The following is a 19,448-nucleotide window of genomic DNA, read 5'->3' on the forward strand; positions in this document are numbered from 1 at the left end:
CTGCACTCCAGCCTGGGCGACAGAGCAAGACTCCGTCTCAAAAAAAAGAAAATAGAAAAATATACATATTGTTAACTCCAAAAAATTTAATAGAAGATCTGAAATATAAAATTTAGAAAATCTTCCAGGAAAAATAAAAAAGACATAGAGTTTTTTTGTTTTAATGATAAAACAGTTAAATTGGGAGAAATTATTTTTTCTCTGGTTTCATGCTACTGAATGTAATTCCCACTAAGGAAACTAGACAAAGTCCAGACTCCCTTTCTTTCTTTCTTTTCTTTTCTTTTTTTCTTTTCTTTTTTTTTTTTTTTTTTTTGAGACAGAGTCTCCTTGTTGCCCAGGCTGGAGTACAGTGGCGCAATCTCAGCTCACTGCGACCTCCGCCTCCTGGGTTCAAGTGATTCTCCTGCCTCAGCCTCCTGAGTAGCTGGGATTACAGGCACTCACCACCACACCCAGCTAATTTTTGTATTTTTAGCAGAGATGGGGTTTCACCATGTTGGCCAGGCTAGTCTCGAACTCCTGACCTCAGGTGATCTGCCCGCCTTAGCTTCCCAAAGTGCTGGGATTACAGGCAAGAGCCACCGCACGGGGCCCAGACTCCCCTTCTTAACCCACACCTCCTCAGGGGAGGAGACTGACTGATTGGCATGCTTGGCTCCACCCCTTGGGGGCTCCCTTTGTTATCTTCCTGCCCACAAGAAGCACATCTTGTATTCTACTCTCTGCCAGGCAGCGCAGAGCTGCACCTACTTTGCCCTCCTCTGCCTGTGACTGGGTGGATACATCTGCTTAATTCTTGGATTAACTAATTACAAGGTTTTTTGATATAAGGTTTGAAGTCAAATCCTCCTTGTTGCTGATCAGTAATTAGGCTGACATTTTGATACCCCCTCATCTGTCTACTGTGTCTTGGTTCTCAATTGATTTCAAACTTAAGAAGAAAAGAAAGGGTTCTTTTTTTATTAGCCCCATAAAACCTCCACAAATAACACAAACAATACGTTTAAAGAGCCAACATTCAACTAACAGAAGCTCTAGAAGATAAATAAGAGGAAGAAAAGGAAGAAAAAGATCAAAGAAAGAATACAAGGATGGTACTTAGAATTTAAAAGGATAAGTCTCCAGATTTAGGTATTCTAGTAATAGCCCAGCCAAGCACATTCATTCAAAAATGACCCAAAGCATGTCACCATGTAATTTCAGAATACCAGAGATAAAAGAAAATTCTAAAACTACCAGGAGTGGGAGTAAATCACCTACAAAGAAACAAGAATCAGAATGGATTTCACTTTACAGCTGTTACATTGAACACGAAGAGACCACAGGATGACGCCTTCAAACTGCCAAGGAAAATTTTTTTCGACCCAGAATTGTAGACTCAAATGATCAATGGTATGAGAGGGCAGGCTACAGAACGGCCAGATACTCCAGTTCTCAGACTATGTATCACCTACTCCCATGTCAGGAATTAGCACAGGAAGTCAGGAAATAATCCAAAAATAATACATGTAGAAGGAACATCTCAGTATAAGCCTTTTTCATTATTAGGAAAGAAAATCTTATTCAGTTCTTTCTGTATTTTTTGCCTACAGGCTGACTTTCTTATAATGCAAACTGGTGAAATTCCAGAACCTGGCCTTGGAAATGCAAGTCACCATAAAGAACATGGGTTTAAGGTCTGGGCACGGTGGCTCTCGCCTGTAATCCCAGCACTTTGGGAGGCCAAGGTGGGCAGATCACCTGAGGTGGGGAGTTCAAGATCAGCCTGACCAACATGGAGAAACCCTGTCTCTATTAAAACTCCAAAATTAGCCGGGTGTGGTGGTGGGTGCCTATAATCCCAGCTACTAAGGAAGTTGAGCCAGGAGAATCACTTGAACCTGGGAGGAGGAGATTGCGGTGAGCCAAGATTGCACCATTGCACTCCAGCTTGGGCAAGAAGAGCGAAACTCGGTCTAAAAAAAAGAACATAAGTTAAGGAAGCAGTAAAGACTCTCATTTGATAAGCCGTGAAAGTGAGAACGTTTACTAACTCCCCGTCTTGTTCTCTCACGCACTGTGGAAACCTAGGTGGGCACTCATAATTCCTGCTGACTTTTTATGTTCGCTGTAACATTTAATATCTCTGTGGAAGGCGTAAGGCTCTCAAGAGTTTAACAGAAATTGTTACCATCACCAGTAGAAATAATTTCCAGAAATTGCCTATGATTCTGATTGGCCATTGTCCTTGTTAATCTGTTGCACTTAGAATCCCTTAGCAAGGATAAGATTCTTATTTCAAATTGTTACCGAAACCCATCCTGGCCAACATGGTGAAACCCCATCTCTACTGAAAATACAAAAACTAGCCGGGCATGGTGCTGTGCACCTGTAGTCCCAGTTACTCAGGAGGCTGAGGCAGGAGAATCGCTTGAACCCAGGAGGCGGAGGTTGCAGTGAGCCGAGATCGCGCCACTGCACTCCAGCTTGGGTGTTAGCGAAACATCAGGAGTTCAGTCTAAGTCCTGCGGCTTGTGCTGCACAAAGAAAGCCAATCACTGAGATAATGAGTAGTGCGAAGGAAAAAGGCTTTAAATCAGGTGCTGCAGCCAAAGAGATGGGAGCTGTCTCAAATCCATCTCCAGGAGTGACTAAAACTAAGGGTTATATAGCAGGGAAGAAATTTAACAATGTGTAAGAAAACAGGAACTAGGGAGGTGCAAGGTGGTATTTGGTGCATGATCTGGTGAGTTTCAGTTCTTTCATACATTTTTTTTTTTAAGGAGTCTCACTCTGTCACCCAGGCTGGAGTACAGTGGCGTGATCTCAGCTCACCACAATCTCTGCCTCCTGGGTTCAAGTGATTCTCCTGCCTCAGCCTCCTGAGTAGCTGGGATTACAGGTGCCCACCACCATGCCCGGGTACTTTTTGTATTTTTAGTAGAGATGGGGTTTTACTTTGTTGGTCAGGCTGGTCTTGAACTCCTGACCTCCTCTACATTTTTGAGAGGACTGAAGGTACTTTCCTGAGGAAGGAACTCAGATCAAACAAATATAAGTTTCCTTCGGGCGTGGTGGCTCATGCCTGTAATCCCAGCACTTAGGGAGGCCAAGGTGGGTGGATCACGAGGTCAGGAGTTCAAGACCAGCCTGATCAACAGGGTGAAACCCCGTCTCTACTAAAAATACAAAAATTAGCTGGGCGTGGTGAGAGACACCTGTAATCCCAGCTATATTCAGGAGGCTGAGGCAGGAGAATCGCTTGAACCCGGGAGGCAGAGGTTGCAGTGAGCCAAGGTCACGCCACGCCACTGCAGCCTGGGCAACAGAGCAAGACTCCATTTCAAAAAATAAATAAATAAATAAATATATGTGTGTATATATACACACATATATTTCAAGTTTTAACTTGAAGAGTTTCAAGTTTTAACAGCAGAAGGGTCAAGTTCCATGTTTATCGAAAACTGTCTATGGAACTATAGGGCCGGTTTCAAAATCAGAAGAGGGGCACTGGCCCTTTTCTCTTCTCCTGTGGGCATGATGGAATAACCAGGAGTTGTGAGTCTGCTAGGATAACAGCAAATAATTTGAATTAAATTAACACTCAAGACACTGACTGTGGCTAAGAACGCCACAAAGGAAGTCCTCCTGAGAAAGGAGAATCTTATTTTAGAGAGTTTTTATTCTAAGAAATAGAAAACTGTCCTAAGGAAAACACTGCAAGATTAGAATAACTGGCATATCTCCAGTAAAAGCAAAAGAAATTATGCAAGAAGAGGAATGTTATCACAGTAGAGTACTAGGTTCTGCAGGACGTAACATTTACATAGACGTGTCATGTGAATGCTTCATTTTTGTTTTTTAACTAAAGATGCTGATATAACTGCATTTGGAAGACAGCAGTGGTATAAGAGCTAATCCTCATCTCAGGAAATAAGCAGTAGGATATTAATAAATCACCTCTCCACTTTGTGTAATGGTCACCTGGCATGGGGAGGGGTCTAGTCTGAGGAAAGCTGACCAGTAATTGTACTTTCCTGCCCTCGTATTATTAATTATTTCGTATTTATTTATTTTTCTGAGATGGAGTCTCGCTCTGTCACCCAGGCTGGCGTGCAGTGGCAGGATCTCAGGTGACTGCAACCTCCGCCTCCCAGGTTCAAGCGATTCTCCTGCCTCAGCCTCCCAAGTAGCTGGGAGTACAGGCGCCCGCCACCTCGCCTGGCTAATTTTTGTATTTTTCGTAGAGACAGGGTTTCACCACTTTGGCCAGGCTGGTCTAGAACTCTTGACCTCAGGTGATCCACCTGCCTCCGCCCCCAAAATTCTGGGATTACAGGTGTGAGCCACTGCACTCAGCTCCATCCCTGTATTCTAAAGGATGTTAGCAAGAACCCTAGGAAGCCCAACTACAGGAGAGGCACAGACTTAGCAGCAACCATTGTAAACATCGGCTGTGGGAAGCAGAGGAGAGGGGAATTCGGGAGAGCCAGTTTTCGGGTTGAAATAAGCAGGTGGCTGGCTGATGAAGCCACTCATCAGACAAGGAGCCCATGGGAGAGCTGGTTGGCAGCAGGGCAAGGAGTCACCGAGTTTTTTTTTTTTTGAGACGGAGTCTCGCTCTGCCGCCCAGGCTGGAGTGCAGTGGCCAGATCTCAGCCTCAGCCTCCCGAGTAGCTGGAACTACAGGCGCCCGCCACGTCGCCTGGCTAGTTTTTTGTATTTTTTAGTAGAGACGGGGTTTCACAGTGTTAGCCAGGATGGTCTCGATCTCCTGACCTCGTGATCCGCCCATCTCGGCCTCCCAAAGTGCTGGGATTACAGGCTTGAGCCACCTCGCCCGGCCGGAGTCACCGAGTTTTGTTTGGGACATGGGTTTCTTGTGCTGGTGGTGCATTCAGGTGGAGCTGGCTAGAAGGCAGTTGGACACAGATGAATCAGACACTTGGGGGCTGAAGACCGGGAACCATCAAAGGCAATCAAAGCCAGGGAAGCAGAGAGAAGGGTCTAGAACAGAGCCTGAAAAACACCCACATGGACCTGGAGAGAAGGGGAAGTGCAGCCAGACAGGCAGAAGGAAGACAAGGAGGGAAGCATCCAGTCCAGGATGAATACCTGAGCCTGTGTATTTCTCTGTGATGGCTACTATTGAGTGTCAACTTGATTGCGATTGAACGATGCAAAGTATTGTTCCTGGGTGTGTCTGTGAGGGTGTTGCCAAAGGAGATTCACATTTGAGTCAGTGGACTGGGAGAGGCAGGCCCGCCCTCAACCTGGGTGAGCACCATGTAATCAGCTCCCATCTCAGCTAGGATAAATGCAGGCAGAGGAACCCGGAAGGACTCAACTGCCTGAGTCTTCCAGCCTCCATCTTTCCCCCATGCTGGATGCTTCCTCCCCTGGAACATCGGACTCCACGTTCTTCAGCTTTTGGACTCTTGGACCAGTGGTTTGCCAGGGGCTTTCAGGCCTTCGGCCAAAGACTGAAGGCTGCACTGTTGGCTTCCCTACTTTGGAGATTTGGGGACTCAGACTGGCTTCCTTGCTCCTCAGCTTGCAGATAGCCTATTGTGGACTTCTCTTTGTGTTAGTGTGAGTCAATACTCCTTAATAAACTCCCTTTCATATATACATCTATCCTATTAGTATGTCCCTCTAGAGAACCTTGACTAATACATTCTCTCCACACAACTTCCCAATATGTTCCTTATTGAAGTTACAGTAGTAATAATTCAATAAAGAAAATACTCATATAACTATTGGAAATTAAGAAAAGATTTCCCTCCCATGCCACAAACTCTGATGCATCTCTGCAAGGTGTGGTGTGGATAAGGGTGAGTGAAGGGCAGAGCAGCCCAGGACTCTGGTGTGGAGGGAGGCAGAAGGAGCCCTGTCTGCGGAGCAAACAGAAGGACCCCCAAGGAATGCCACAAATATCCCTACCCTGTTCAGGTGGCGTGAGCGGGGGACAGGGCTATTTGGAGTGCCGAGTTCAATGGTATTGAGGTCTGCAAGAAGTGCCTCAGATGCCAGGTCCCTAGTGAGCTGAGGCCTCTGCAGTACTGTGACTCCCCTTAGCAGGGCACACTGGCTCTAAAGGAGGCAGAAGAGCTACAAGCTTGGCTGCAAACCACAAGAGCAACGCTTCATAGAGGACAAGTTGCTGTCCCAGCTCCCTCTATATTGCCACATAAATCCAGAGAACAGGCCGGGCGCCGTGGCTTACACCTATAATCCCAACACTTTGGAAGGTTGAGGTGGGCGGATCACTTGAGGTCAGGAGTTTGAGACCAGCCTGGCCAACATGGTGAACCCCTGTCTCTACTGAAAATACAAAAAAAACCCTTAGCCGGGCGTGATGGCAGATGCCTGTAATCCCAGCTACTCGGGACACTGAGGCAGAGGAATTGCTTGAACCCGGGAGGTGGAGGTTGCAGTGAGCCAGGATGGCACCACTGCACTCCAGTCTGGTGACAGAGCAAGACTCCATCTCAAAAAAAAAGAAAGAGAGAAATCATAGGAACACTAGCCGGGCGCAGTGGCTCAAACCTGTAATTCCAGCACTCTTCAGGAGGCTGAGGCAGAAGGATCCTCCAAGACCAGGAGTTTGAAACCAGACTGAGCAACACTGCAAGACCTTCATCTCTACAATTTTTTGAGACAGAGTCTCTCTTGTCACCCAGGCTGGAGTGCAATGGTGCGATCTCGGCTCACTGCAACCTCCGCCGCCCAGTTTCAAGTGATTCTCCTGCCTCAGCCTCCCGAGTAGCTGGGACTACAGGTGCCCGCCACCACGCCCAGCTAATTTTTTATATTTTTAGTAGAGACGGGGTTTCACCGTGTTAACCAGGATGGTCTCGATCTCCTGACCTCGTGATCCGCCCGCCTCGGCCTCCCAAAGTGCTGGGATCACAGGTGTGAGCCACCACGCCTGGCCAACATGGTGCATTAACAGCCAAGATGGAGTCACTTTTGTCTCCACTCCAAGTGTCCATGGAAAAAAGCGGGTTTTGTTTTCCAGAAGAAGTGTATGTTCTTAATTTTTTTTTTTTTTTTTTTAGATGGAGTTTTGCTCTCTCACCCAGGATGGAGTGCAGTGGCGTGATCTTGGATCACTGCAATCTCCACCTCCCGGGTTCAAGTGATTCTCCTGTCTCAGCTTCCAGAGTAGCTGGGACTACAGTGCCACCAAGCCCAGCTAACTTTTTTGTGTGTGTTTTTAGTAGAGACAGGGTTTCACCATGTTAGCCAGGATGGTCTCGATCTCCTGACCTCGTGATCCGCCCGCCTCTGCCCCCCAAAGTGCTGGGATTACAGGCGTGAGTCACCGCACCCGGCCTAAAAGTGGATGTTCTTTATAACAGCGGATGAGATTCTAAAACAAAAACATAAAGTGGGCTGGAAGGAAGAGAAGGAGGCATTTGGAGAAGAGTTTCTACAGGTGGGAGGTGCCTTGTCCTCCCCTCTCCCACCCCAGGGGGCAGGAGCAGCCCACAAGGCTCCTATGACGTAAAGGCTTCCAGGAGGACCCTCTCAGAAGCTTAGCAAGGATTTCAGAAATAGGTAAAGGGGGCCAGGCGCGGTGGCACCCGCCTGTAATCCCAGCACTTTGGGAGGCCGAGGTGGATGGATCACTTGAGGTCAGGAGTTTGAGACCAGCCTGGTCAACATGGTGAAACCCCTTCTCTACTAAAAATACAAAAATTAGCCGGCATGGTGATGCACGCCTGTAGTCTCAGCTACTCAGGAGGCTGAGGCACGAGAATGGCTTGAACCCAGGAGGCAGAGGTTGTAGTGAGCTGAGATTGTGCCACTGCACTCCAGCCTGGGCGACAGAGCCAGACTCCACCAAAAAAAAAAAAAAGAAATAGGTAAAGGGAATGTTGTGTCCTAACTGGAGTTCTCTGAGGGCCCAGGACCTCAGAATTACCTTGCTCCAAAAAAGCCCGAAAGAGCCAAGCCTAGCTAAGGGAGAAGGGTGTTCCTGCTCAGCAAACCACAGTCTCGGGGAAGACTGGAAGAGATCTTCAGGACTTCCTGTAACCTCGCAGTGTGAAGGCAAAGCGGGAGTGATCCGAGGGAAAGTCCTGTGCTACCCCAGAAGGAAAAAGGTCGAGCCAAAGGAACCGGCGCAGAACGTGGACAGGTGGAGGCCACCGTAGGAGCTGAAAAGAATGCATTTCCCCCATAAGGTCATCCGCACAAGCCAATCATAAATGCCTGGTAGAGTTGGATCCTGCTCACACTGAATAAATGGTAAAGAATTCTGTGTTCACCCCAGCAGGAAAGTGAAATAACTTAGTTGCAACCACAGTGGTAGTTCAGTATCCCGTCTATTCAAGTCAACCAAAAAAATATATATGGAATATGGAAAAATATAGAACCCAAGAAATATGGGCTGTGAGTTCAATCCCATCTGGAGAGCATGGATTTAGCAACTAGAACGGGATAGAGAGCTTCTCCCTGTGGCTCCAGGAAAATTATACTAGTAATGGGCAGTGTCAGAACTCTGTCCAGCAAGCAGCCCCAGGCAGCGTCCGGTAACCCCAGGGGACACAGAACGTAAATGCTTTCCCTTCAAAAATGTGTATTCCAAACCTAGGAAGATTTGAAACTAAATATATAGGCAACGAAGTAAAGCTAACATCTAGTATTAATACATTTGTGCTAAATTTAAGACAATCTATATTTGGTATTATAACGTGTAAGAAAATTCAGCATACTAAAAGATTTGAAATTAGCCTGTGATAGCAAATTAAAATATAAAATGAAGTACTTGATTTTAGACTCGTGCTTTCTTCTTCAGTTGAAATGTATGACATAATTTGATTAGGTTTGTAAACAATGTTGGAATGTTGAAGAGACCTTGAGATTCCTTATGAATATTAATTTGCCTTATTTACTAGTTTTTTATTGTTAAAATCAAATCCTTAAAATACACCAAATGTGTAAACTCAGTTTTTAAATGTTTCTAGGCATTTAACTGCATTGTGAATGAAGCTGATTATTTAAGAGAGTTTTGTGTCTTTGACCTTCACTATTACGCAATACTCAGTGAGAAGGTAAGGTTGGTGGCTCTTATTTAGCACAGTTTATTAAAAGAATGATTATGGCTGGGTGCGGTGGATCACACCTGTAATCCCAGCACTTTGGAAGGCCGAGGTGGGTGAATCACCTGAGGTCAGGAGTTCGAGACCAGCCTGGCCAACATGGTGAAACCCCGTTTCTAATAAAAATACAAAAAATTAGCCGGGCGTGGTGGCGGGTGCCTGTAATCCCAGCTACTCCGAAGGCTGAGGCAGGAGAATCGCTTGAACCCAGGAGGCGAAGGTTGCAGTGAGCCGAGGTTATGCCATTGCACTCCAGCCTGGGTGACAGAGTGAGACTCTGTCTCAAAAAACAAACAAACAAAAAAGAATAATTACGTTTATAAGCTGAACTTACAAGAAGCTTAAGGAAAATTAGGTTTAAAATGTACTTTAACGCCGGGCGCGGTGGCTCAAGCCTGTAATCCCAGCACTTTGGGAGGCCGAGACGGGCGGATCACGAGGTCAGGAGATCGAGACCATCCTGGCTAACACGGTGAAACCCCGTCTCTACTAAAAAATACAAAAAAAACTAGCCGGGCGAGGTGGCGGGCGCCTATAGTCCCAGCTACTCGGGAGGCTGAGACAGGAGAATGGCGTGAACCCGGGAGGCGGAGCTTGCAGTGAGCTGAGAGCCGGCCACAGCACTCCAGCCTGGGCGGCAGAGCAAGACTCCGCCTCAAAAAAAAAAAAATAATAAAATAAAATAAAATAAAATAAAATGTACTTTAACAAATTGGCTGTTAATTTCTTTAAGGAAACAAAATGGTAATAAACAGTTTGTTCAGTACACAAATACCAGCATGAACATGAAAAGCTCTGCTTGACTTTAGGGTCCACATGCCAAAGGGCAGGGTCCAAGGCAGGCCACTGGAGACAGCGCCCCACCCATGCCAAGACCACCTGCAGCAGAGCCACCCTGGACTCCCCTTTCGCCAGGCGAGTGGACAGGACACACATGGACAGGCCCCCAGCACCAGTCTGAGACGCCCAGAGGCCAATACGCCAACAGGGTGGCCTTCATGCCCCGCCCACCTGTGTCCCCACATCAGGAGACTCTGTGTACGCCCACCACACCCTTCCCCTTTTCCTTCCCTGCTCTCTTTTTCTCCACAGCACTCATCACCATTTGATAATGAATGTTATATATTTCGGTTATTATCTTTCTGCACATACAGCCAGGCACTGAGACAGCAGGGACTTAGGCTCACTCAGTCCTAAATCCCCAGCACCTAGAAAGGTACCTGCGCTTGGTCTGTCCCCATGAATCTGTGTTGCATGAAGGCACCGATGGCCTCGGCTCCTGCTTTGTGCTTCTCTCCCTGTCTGGACTGCCAGCTCCCTGACCTCAGGAACTACCTTACTCACCGCTCAACCTCCGTGCCCAGCACCAACCCAGAAAAAAAAAAACAAGAGTCTGATCCATGTAAAAGTGACTCCCTGTGGGAAGCCAGGCAGGGCCCTGGTTCTGCCGCTTACCAGCAATAAGGGAACCTTGGACAAGTGACTCAAGTTTTCTGATCTTCAGTTTCTTCAGCTGGAAGTGGGTATGATAATACCTGCCTCACTCTGTTCTTGTTGGAATGAAATGGGTTAATGTAAGGCAAAGTGTCTAACACTGAGCCTTTTTTTTTTTTTTGTATGAGCAAAGCCGTCACATTGTAGGTGCTCGGTGAAAATCCGTTCCTTCACTCTTATGGTAGGTACTCAACGAAAATCAATTCCTGGCCGGGCGCAGTGGCTCACGCCTGTAACCCCAGCACTTTGGAAGGCCGAGGCAAGTGGATCACAAGGTCAGGAGATCAAGACCATCCTGGCCAACATGATGAAATCACATCTCTACTAAAAATACAAAAATTAGCTGGGTGTGGTGCTGCGCGCTTGTAATCCCAGCTACTCGCGAGGCTGAGGCAGGAGAATCGCTTGAACCCGGGAGGCAGAGGTTGCAGTGAGCCGAGATCACGCCATTGCACTCCAGCCTAGCGACACAGCGAGACTCCATCTCAAAAACAAAAAAAAAGAAAAGAAAATCAATTCATTTACTCTTTTTATCCTCTTCCAGTTGCTGCAGAGAAAGCTCTGCTTCCCTCCCCTTGAGCTTCAGGTACCTGACTTACATGTATCCCTCTGGGGAGTGACAGGAGTCAGTATGGGCGGGCCGGAGAGCCTGGCACCTGAGCCCCAGAGGAAGACCCCAGCTTCCTGCAGCTGAGGCTGGAGGATGGGAGCAGAAGAATCAGTTCCTGGTTGGGAATGGAGACACTAACAATTTTGGGAACTTCAAGAGCAGGAAGCGAAAAAAGATGTGAGAGAAAGGGGAACCACCAACCCTTCTAGACAGTCCCCTCCCCACCCCAATCACAAAATGAGGAGCCCAGGAGTTGAAAGGGACAAATTCCCAGTTCCTACCCGGCCCATCTCCAGCCTGGTCCAGAACTCAGTCCTGGACTCAGTTCCCGGCTCCCCACACCTCCATCAGCCCCAACCCCACTAGCAACCTGTCCCAGGCCCAATTCCAACAAAGAGAAGGGGTTGGACCCTGGAGAAAGTGAGGTTCCCCAAATTAGGAGAGAATTCCCTGGCTTCTCCGCCACAGTCTGTTTCCACTTCCCCTGATCTCTGTCTTCCTGTGTTTATCTGCCTCATTCCCCGCTTCGGCCGTTCCCTCCTCCACAGGCTCCCTCTCTGCCTGTCTCTGGCTCACTCACTCACATATTGCATGGCAGGTATGTGCTGGGGAAGAGGGAGCAGGCCAGTGAGGGAGAGCAGAGGAGGCAGAGGATGGGGCCAGAGAGGGAGGAAGGGGCTGGATCACCGGGGACCTCCAGGGCATGGAAGACCAGAGGAGTTTGGAGGAGTTTTCTCCTCTGTGAAATGGGGAATTGCTGATGAGTTAAACAAGGAGACACACGGCCTGATTTACATTTTTTAAAGTCACCTTCAGGCTGCTGTATGAGGATGAACCTTTAGGGGTGAGAGTGGGCAGGGGATGTTGGTGCCAAAGTCCCAGAAGAGAGGTGATGATGGTGTTTGGGACTGGAGGTGGCTGTGACAACAGTGAGAAGATGCCAGATTAAAAGCAGATCATGGCCAGGCGCAATGGCTCATGCCTGTAACCCCAGCACTTTGGGAGGCTGAGGTGGGTGGATCCTCTGAGGTCAGGAGTACAAGACCAGCCTGGCCAACATGGAGAAACCCAATCTCTACAATAAAAAAAACAAAAAAAAAAAAAAAAGCCAGTCATGGTGGTGACGCCTGTAATCACAGGTACTCGGGAGACTGAGGCAGGAGAATCGCTTGAACCCAGGAGGCAGAGGTTGCAGCGAGCCGAGATCGCACCACTGCACTCCAGCCTGGGTGACAAGAGCAAAGACTCCATCTCAAAAAAAAAAAAAAAAAAAAAAAAAAAGCAGATCTTGGGCTAGGTGCAGGTGCTCACGACTGTAATCCTAGCACTTAAGGAGACAGAGACAGGAGAATGGCTTGAGGCCAGGAGTTTGAGACCAGCCTGGGCAACATAGTGGGACCCTGTCTCTACAAACAATAAAAAATAAATTTGAAAAAAAAAGAAAAGGTAGATTAGTCGATCTTGTAGGCAGAACCATCAACACAGCACTGGCTAGGGAGGACCTGTGGGCAAGGAAAGTAAGGCTTCCTGAAGAAGCTTTGTATGCGGCTGAGAAAGTGGGAGCAGGGTTAACTGAGCGGGGAAGAGGGGCAGGAGTGGGTTAAATGCCCAATGTAGAAAGAGGAACTAAAAGGGCCAGGAGCCGTGGCTCATGCCTATAATCCCAGCATTTTGGGAGGCCCAGGGAGGTGGATCACTTGAGGTCAGGAGTTCAAGACCAACCTGACCAACATGGTGAAATCCTGTCTCTACTAAAAATACAAAATTAGCCAGGTGTGGTGGCACATGCCTGTTGTCCCAGCTACTCTCGAGGCTGAGGCAGGAGAATCACTTGAACCGGGAAGAAAAGAAAGAGAAGGAAGGAAGGAAGGAAGGAAGGGAGGGAAGAAGGGAGGGAGGGAGGAAGGTGATTTGTTTTTCTAAAGACCACCAGAGCGAGCACAAAAGAACCAGCGAGTAGGCAAAGGCCAGGAGCAAAACTGCAAGTTTATTTTTGGTCACCTAGCTTCAGGGAAGTAGGTGGGTAGGGAGAGGTCTGTTGGCCTCTGGCAAAGGAGGCCGACAGAGTGCGCCATCCTGCCTCCGTTCGTCCAAACAGAAGGAAGGAAGGAAGAAAGGGAGGGAAAGAAAGAAAAGAAGGGAAAGAAAGAAAGGAAGAAGAAAGAGAAGACCCTGAGGTGAGATGCTAAGGTGGAAGTTGAATAACAATTTGGGCAGGGACATACACACTCACACACATTGATCCCAATCCCATGAGCCCCATTGTCGTGAAGGGATATCCCTGCTCCTGCCCAGCTGGTCCCTGACCCCTGACCCCTGGCCCTGCTGGCCTCAGATCTGTGTCTCCTTCTCAAGTCATTGACCCCCAGGGCCACTGTCCCTTGGTCTCCACTGGGTGCACTGGAAAGGCAGGGTGAGGTACAAGAAGCCCCATGAAAACCACGAAATCAGCAGCTCAAACATCAGAAAGTCCCCAGCTTTTGCAACAGCTCATAAGAACTGGTGTTTCCTGCGAGCAGTGACGCCCTGCAGGTTTCCAAACTGCTTCTCTTTGTTTTGTAAAGCAGTGTTCTATCAGTCCCAGAAAGAACCCTGCAGTGGATCACGCCTCGTTAATCTACTGTGTTCTGCATCTATCTACATCCACAGTGTTTGCCATGGTCTTGTTGCTAGAGGCCTGGTTCCCCCTGGCTGGTTTATAAAATTCATGTAACCCAGGATTTTTTGTGGTGTAGATAACTCTACGTTGAAAGGAATGCATGCTTTTTATTTATTATTATTATTATTTTTTGTTGTTGTTGTTGAGACAGAGTCTGGCTCTGTTGTCAGGCTGGAGAGCAGTGACATGATCTCGGCTCACTGCAACCTCCGCCTCCCGGGTTCAAGCGATTCTCCTGCCTCAGCCTCCTGAGTAACTGGGATTACAGGCATGCACCACGCCCGGCTAATTTTCTTTTATTTTTTTTTAGACGGAGTCTCGCTCTGTCACCCAGGCTGGAGTGCAGTGGCACAATCTTGGCTCACTGCAAAGCTCCACCTCCCGGGTTCACGCCATTCTCCTGCCTCAGCCTCCCGAGCCGAGTAGCTGGGACTACAGGCGCCCGCCACCTCGCCCAGCTAATTTTTTGTATTTTTAGTAGAGACGGGGTTTCACCGCGTTAGCCAGGATGGTCTCGATCTCCTGACCTCATGATCCACCTGCCTCGGCCTCCCAAAGCGCTGGGATTACAGGCGTGAGCCACCGTGCGTGGCCGACATGCATGTTTTTGAAATGCCACAAGGGCACTGGGGACTGGAATCAGGAACGGAAATGGGAAAGGTTCCCTTGTACCTGTCGTCGCAGGGCGTGTGACAGCGGGAATGACTCACTTCTTCAGAGTCCCCCTGCTCAAACCTCTGCGGGGAGCCTGCTGCAGCTTGTGAGTGTCCAACCCCACAGCAGCATCTGGGGACGAATGCTTGCAGCTCCTGAAGCAACAGTAGGCGTGTGTGACGGGGAGTTCTTTTAGCTTTGCCGTCTGTAGGCGGCTTGTGTTAATCAGCTCTATTAGACCCTCTGCCTTATCACAAGCACAGAGGGCTTTCTGTGTCTTGGCGTTCTTGCCTTGGTGTACTGGAAGAACGGGATCACATGTGGGCTTGGAGAATGAGTGTAAGGTTTTTTATTGAGTGGTAGACCTCAGTGAGGTGGATGGGGTGGCCAGAAGGGGGATGGAGCAGGAAGGCGGCCTCCCCATGCCTGGAGTCGGGCCGTCCGGTGCCCGGACTCTCCTCCAACCACCTCAGCCAAACTGCAAATCGTTCTGCTGGTCAGTGACCTGCCCGCATCTGCCTGTCAGTGTGCTCTTATGCCAGTGTGTTCCCCTCAACGTCCAGCCGCTTGTGTGTCTGCCTGCTAGGGTCTCAGGGCTTTTATAGGCACAGGATAGGGGTTTGGCAGGCCAGGATGGTCTTGGGAAATGCAACATTTGGGCATGAAAACAGAAATGCCTGTCCTCATCGAGGTCCGTGGGCACAGGCCCGGGGGTGAAGCCCTAGCCAGAGACCTGCCCTTCTCTCCCCAGCACTTCCCTGCCCGACTCCCGTATCAGAACCAAATGGTTTTCTGTCTTCTCGACAGGATCACAAGGCTCTATGAAGCTAAGCACAATCCGAGGGTCCTGGGGGGGTGGGGGAGGCATCATATGCCCGCAGGGTGGCAGCTCTTGCCTGTGTCAGAAGCACAGAAATGAAGGGACCCTGCCTTCAGGAACAGCACAGTTACAAACTCATGCTTGTAATCCCAGCACTTTGGGAGGCTGAGGTGGGTGGATGGCAAGGTCAGGAGATCGAGATCAGCGTGGCCAACGTGGTGAAACCCCATCTCTACTAAAAATACAAAAAAGTTAGCCAGGCATGGTGGCATGCACCTGTAGTCCCAGCTACTCTGGAGACTGAGGTAGAAGAATCGCTTGAACCTGGGAGGCAGAGTTAGCGGTGAGCCGAGATCGCACCATTGCACTCCAGCCTGGGCAACAAGAGCGAAACTCCATCTCAAAAAAAAAAAAAGAGGAAAATATACAGGTTCACATGCATGGAGTGAGTGGGACCCCAGAAATAAGTTGTCCAGAGATGGCTTTCTGGAGAAATGGTGCCTCTGCCACCCCTGGAAGAGCCTCAGTCCAGAACCTCACCCTCCAGACTTTCCACCTACACACCTGCCTGTCAAAGGACAGCAAACTCCAGGAGAGCCACTTGCCACAAGTATATAGTATCTGATATATGTGTTTGTTTTCATATAAAATTAATTTCAAATTAAATATTCCTGGATGATTAGGTGTTATCTAATGGGTACAAGGTACATTGTTTGGGTGATGGAGACTCTAAAAGCCCTGAGTTCACCACTCTACAATCTATACATGTCACACTTGTTTCCCGTAAATTTATACAAATAAATAAGGCTGGGCCAGGCGCGGTGGCTCACGCCTGTAATCCCAACACTTTGAGAGGTTGAGGCGGTAGATCACCTGAGGTCAAGAGTTCAAGATCAACCTAGCCAACATGGCGAAATCCTGTCTCTACTAAAAATACAAAAAAAAAAGAAAAGAAAATTTGCCGGGCATGGTGGCGGGCGCCTGAAATTCCAGCTACTCGGAAGGCTGAGGCAGGAGAATTACTTGAACCGAGGAGGTGGAGGTTGCAGTGAGCCGAGATCGCGCCACTGCACTCCAGCAGGGGCAACAAGAGTGAGACACTGTCTCAAAAAATAAATAAATAAAGCTAAGAAGCAATACTTTTGAAATAAATATTACTTGAGTCAAAATGAACTAACCAAGAAAAACATGCGCCTGACACATGATCACTAATACTGCAATCGATACATAATCGATAATACTGCAATACAGGTGTACATTTGTTAGAGCTTCTTATGTGCCAGGCGTTGTACCCTGCATGCTACATCCATTATCTCAGTTAAGCCTCCTAATAAGCCTAGGGAAAAGGGACTGCTATGATCCCAATTTTACAGATGAGTAAACTAAGGCCTAGAGAAATCAAGCAACTTCATTAAGGTCACTCATAAGTCTGGGCGCGGTGGCTCACACCTGTAATCCCAACACTTTGGGAGGCCGAGGCAGGAGGATCACTTGAGTTTGGGAGTTTGAGACAAGCCTGGCCAACATGGTGAAACCCCATCTCTACTAAAAAGAAAATTTAGACGGGCATGGTGGTGGGCGCCTGTAATCTCATCTACTTGGGAGGCTGAGGCAGGAGAATTGCTTGAAGCTGGAAGGCAGAGGTTGCAGTGAGCCAAGATCACGCCACTGCACTCTAGCCTAGGCAGCAAGAGCAAAACTCTATCTCAAAAAAAAAAAAAAGAAGTTGCTGTCTATGATGAATGGGTCCTCACCAGGCACTAAATCTCCTGGTGCTTGATCTTGGCCTTCCCAGCCTCCAGAACTCTGATCAACAAACTTCTGTTGTTTGTAAACTACCCATTCTAAGGCATTTTGCTATATCGCTACAAATGAACACAGACCCAGTTCCATCTGACTCCAGAACCAAAGCTCTTGCTACTTTGCACCCCTGGGGTGCATCCCGGGCATTGCAGACCTGCCTCTGTTCAACAGCACAAGATAAGAAAGGTCCAAACCCCTTGCACCTACCTTTGAGCTCCACACAGGATCATCTCCAGCCTCCTCATTGCTGAATCCCTGGAATCCCAGTCCAGGCACCCATCTCGTGACCTTCAGCTCATCTTCCAGGAAGTGACTTCAGAGGAGAGGAAACTCCTTCTGAAGGAGCCTTCCCTGACTCACCAAGTAGAGCTCACTAGGCCCTCTTTGGTGCCACCTCCATGCAGGGCATATTCCGTAATCTTTGTTTGGGTGCACTGTCCGTCTCCCCTGCTGCACCAGGCCAGGCGGGACCCGTGGTTTTTTCATTTCTGTGTCTCTAACATCCTGCACGGAACCCAGCACACAGCTGGCCCAGACTCCCCAACTTTGCTCTTAGAATCAAGAGAGAGGAAAGCTAGTGTTTTTATACAAACACTGGAAAAGTCTCAAGAAACAGCTCATCAAAAAGTACAGAACAATGTGATTCATCTATCAGCTTTATAATCATTTGCATTTGGTAACCCACTCTCCCAGCTAGGGCTAAGTAGAAGTCAGTGATGCGGGGTGGACAGAATTTCAACAGAGGACCCCAAGGGCTCCCTTGAGCCCCATCTCCACTGCTCCCCACTTGCCCCCAGCACCTGTCCAACATGCTCTATTTAGTGGATGACCCCGTAGCATCCTTGAGATTGCAGGCCTCAGAGAAGTGAGGCTTTTGACCAACTTACTCAGTGCTGTGTCCCTGCAACATAGAAGAGCACCTAGCACACAGTAGGCTGTCAAGAAACGTTAGTTGGGCTGGGCACGGTGGCTCACGCCTGTAATCCCAACACTTTGGGAGGGCGAGGCAGGCAGATCGCTTGAGGCCAGGAGTTTGAGACCCGTCTGGCCAACATGGCAAGACCCCCATCTCTACACAAACTTTTTAAAAATTAGCCTGGTGTAGTGGCACGTGCCTATAGTCCCACTACTCAGGAGCCTGAAGTAGGAGGATCTTTTGAGCCCAGGAGTTCAAGGCTGCAGTGAGCTAAGATTGAGCCATTGCATTTCAGCCTAGGTGACAGAGCCAGGCTTATCTCAAAAATTAAAAATAAAGAAATTCTGACACATGCTACACCGTGGATAAACCTTGAAGATATTAAGCTGAGTGAAATAACCCAGTCACACAGGGACAAATATTGTATAATCCCACTACCTAAGGTAGTCAGATTCATAGAGACAAAAAGTAGAATGGTGTGGTTGCCAGGGGGAGGGGTTGGTGGGCGGGGAATGGGGAGTTGCTGTTCAAAGGGTTCAGAGTCTCAGTTTCGCAAGATGAAAAGAGTTCTGTGGATGGTTGCATGGCAATGAATGTGCCGCATGCAACAGAAACGTATACTTAAAAACGGTTAAATTTTATGTGGTGTGTATTTTACCACAATTTTTTATGTAAAAGGCAAAGTTTTAAAAAATTACTGCAGTCAGTACTAAACCTCATTTCATATTTCTAGTTTACTTTCTCGCCCTTAGGAAGTTGGGTTGTTTTTTTGTTTGTTTGTTTGTTTGTTTTTTGTTTTTTTTCCGCTTATGTTCCCAACATCAGGATAGCAGCGCCACCGTGTGGTCACAGCTGCAGGTGCCAGTCTGCAAGGAGAGAGGCTCCCCTGCACCCCAACTATTTGTTAATACAGGTTGAGCAACCCTAATCCAAAAATCCAAAATCCGAAAGGCTCCAAAATCCAAAATTTTCTGAGCTATAAGTGGAAAATTTCACACATGACTCATGTGACAGGTTTCAGTCAAAATGCCGTCGAAACTGTTTCATGCACAAAATTATTTAAAATAATATATAGGCCGGGCGCGGTGGTTCAAGCCTGTAATCCCAGCACTTTGGGAGGCCGAGATGGGCAGATTACGATGTCAGGAGATCGAGACCATCCTGGCTAACACGGTGAAACCCCGTCTCTACTAAAAAATACAAAAAACTAGCCGGGCGAGGTGGCGGGCGCCTGTAGTCCCAGCTACTTGGGAGGCTGAGGCAGGAGAATGGCGTGAACCTGGGAGGCGGAGCTTGCAGTCAGCTGAGATCCGGCCACTGCACTCCAGCCTGGGCAACAGAGCGAGACTCGGTCTCAAAAATAAATAAATAAATAAAAATAAAAGATAAAAAATAAAAAA

The 19,448-nt window shown here is 48.1% G+C and overlaps 1 protein-coding gene across 1 annotated transcript in view; it reads right to left on the minus strand.

Moving 5' to 3' along the window:
* ASGR2 (asialoglycoprotein receptor 2) overlaps positions 1 to 17,358 on the minus strand; it is a 38,523-nt gene extending 21,165 nt beyond the window's left edge. The window contains exon 1 of the mRNA XM_017850731.1: positions 17,340 to 17,358. The gene's annotated coding sequence lies outside the window, so the exon portion shown is untranslated. The remainder of the gene's footprint in view (positions 1 to 17,339) is intronic.
* Between the last annotated feature and the right edge of the window lie 2,090 nt (positions 17,359 to 19,448).

Source organism: Rhinopithecus bieti, unplaced genomic scaffold (genome assembly GCF_001698545.2).
Source record: "Rhinopithecus bieti isolate Rb0 unplaced genomic scaffold, ASM169854v2 scaffold_32008, whole genome shotgun sequence".
Taxonomy (NCBI): Eukaryota; Metazoa; Chordata; class Mammalia; order Primates; family Cercopithecidae; genus Rhinopithecus; species Rhinopithecus bieti.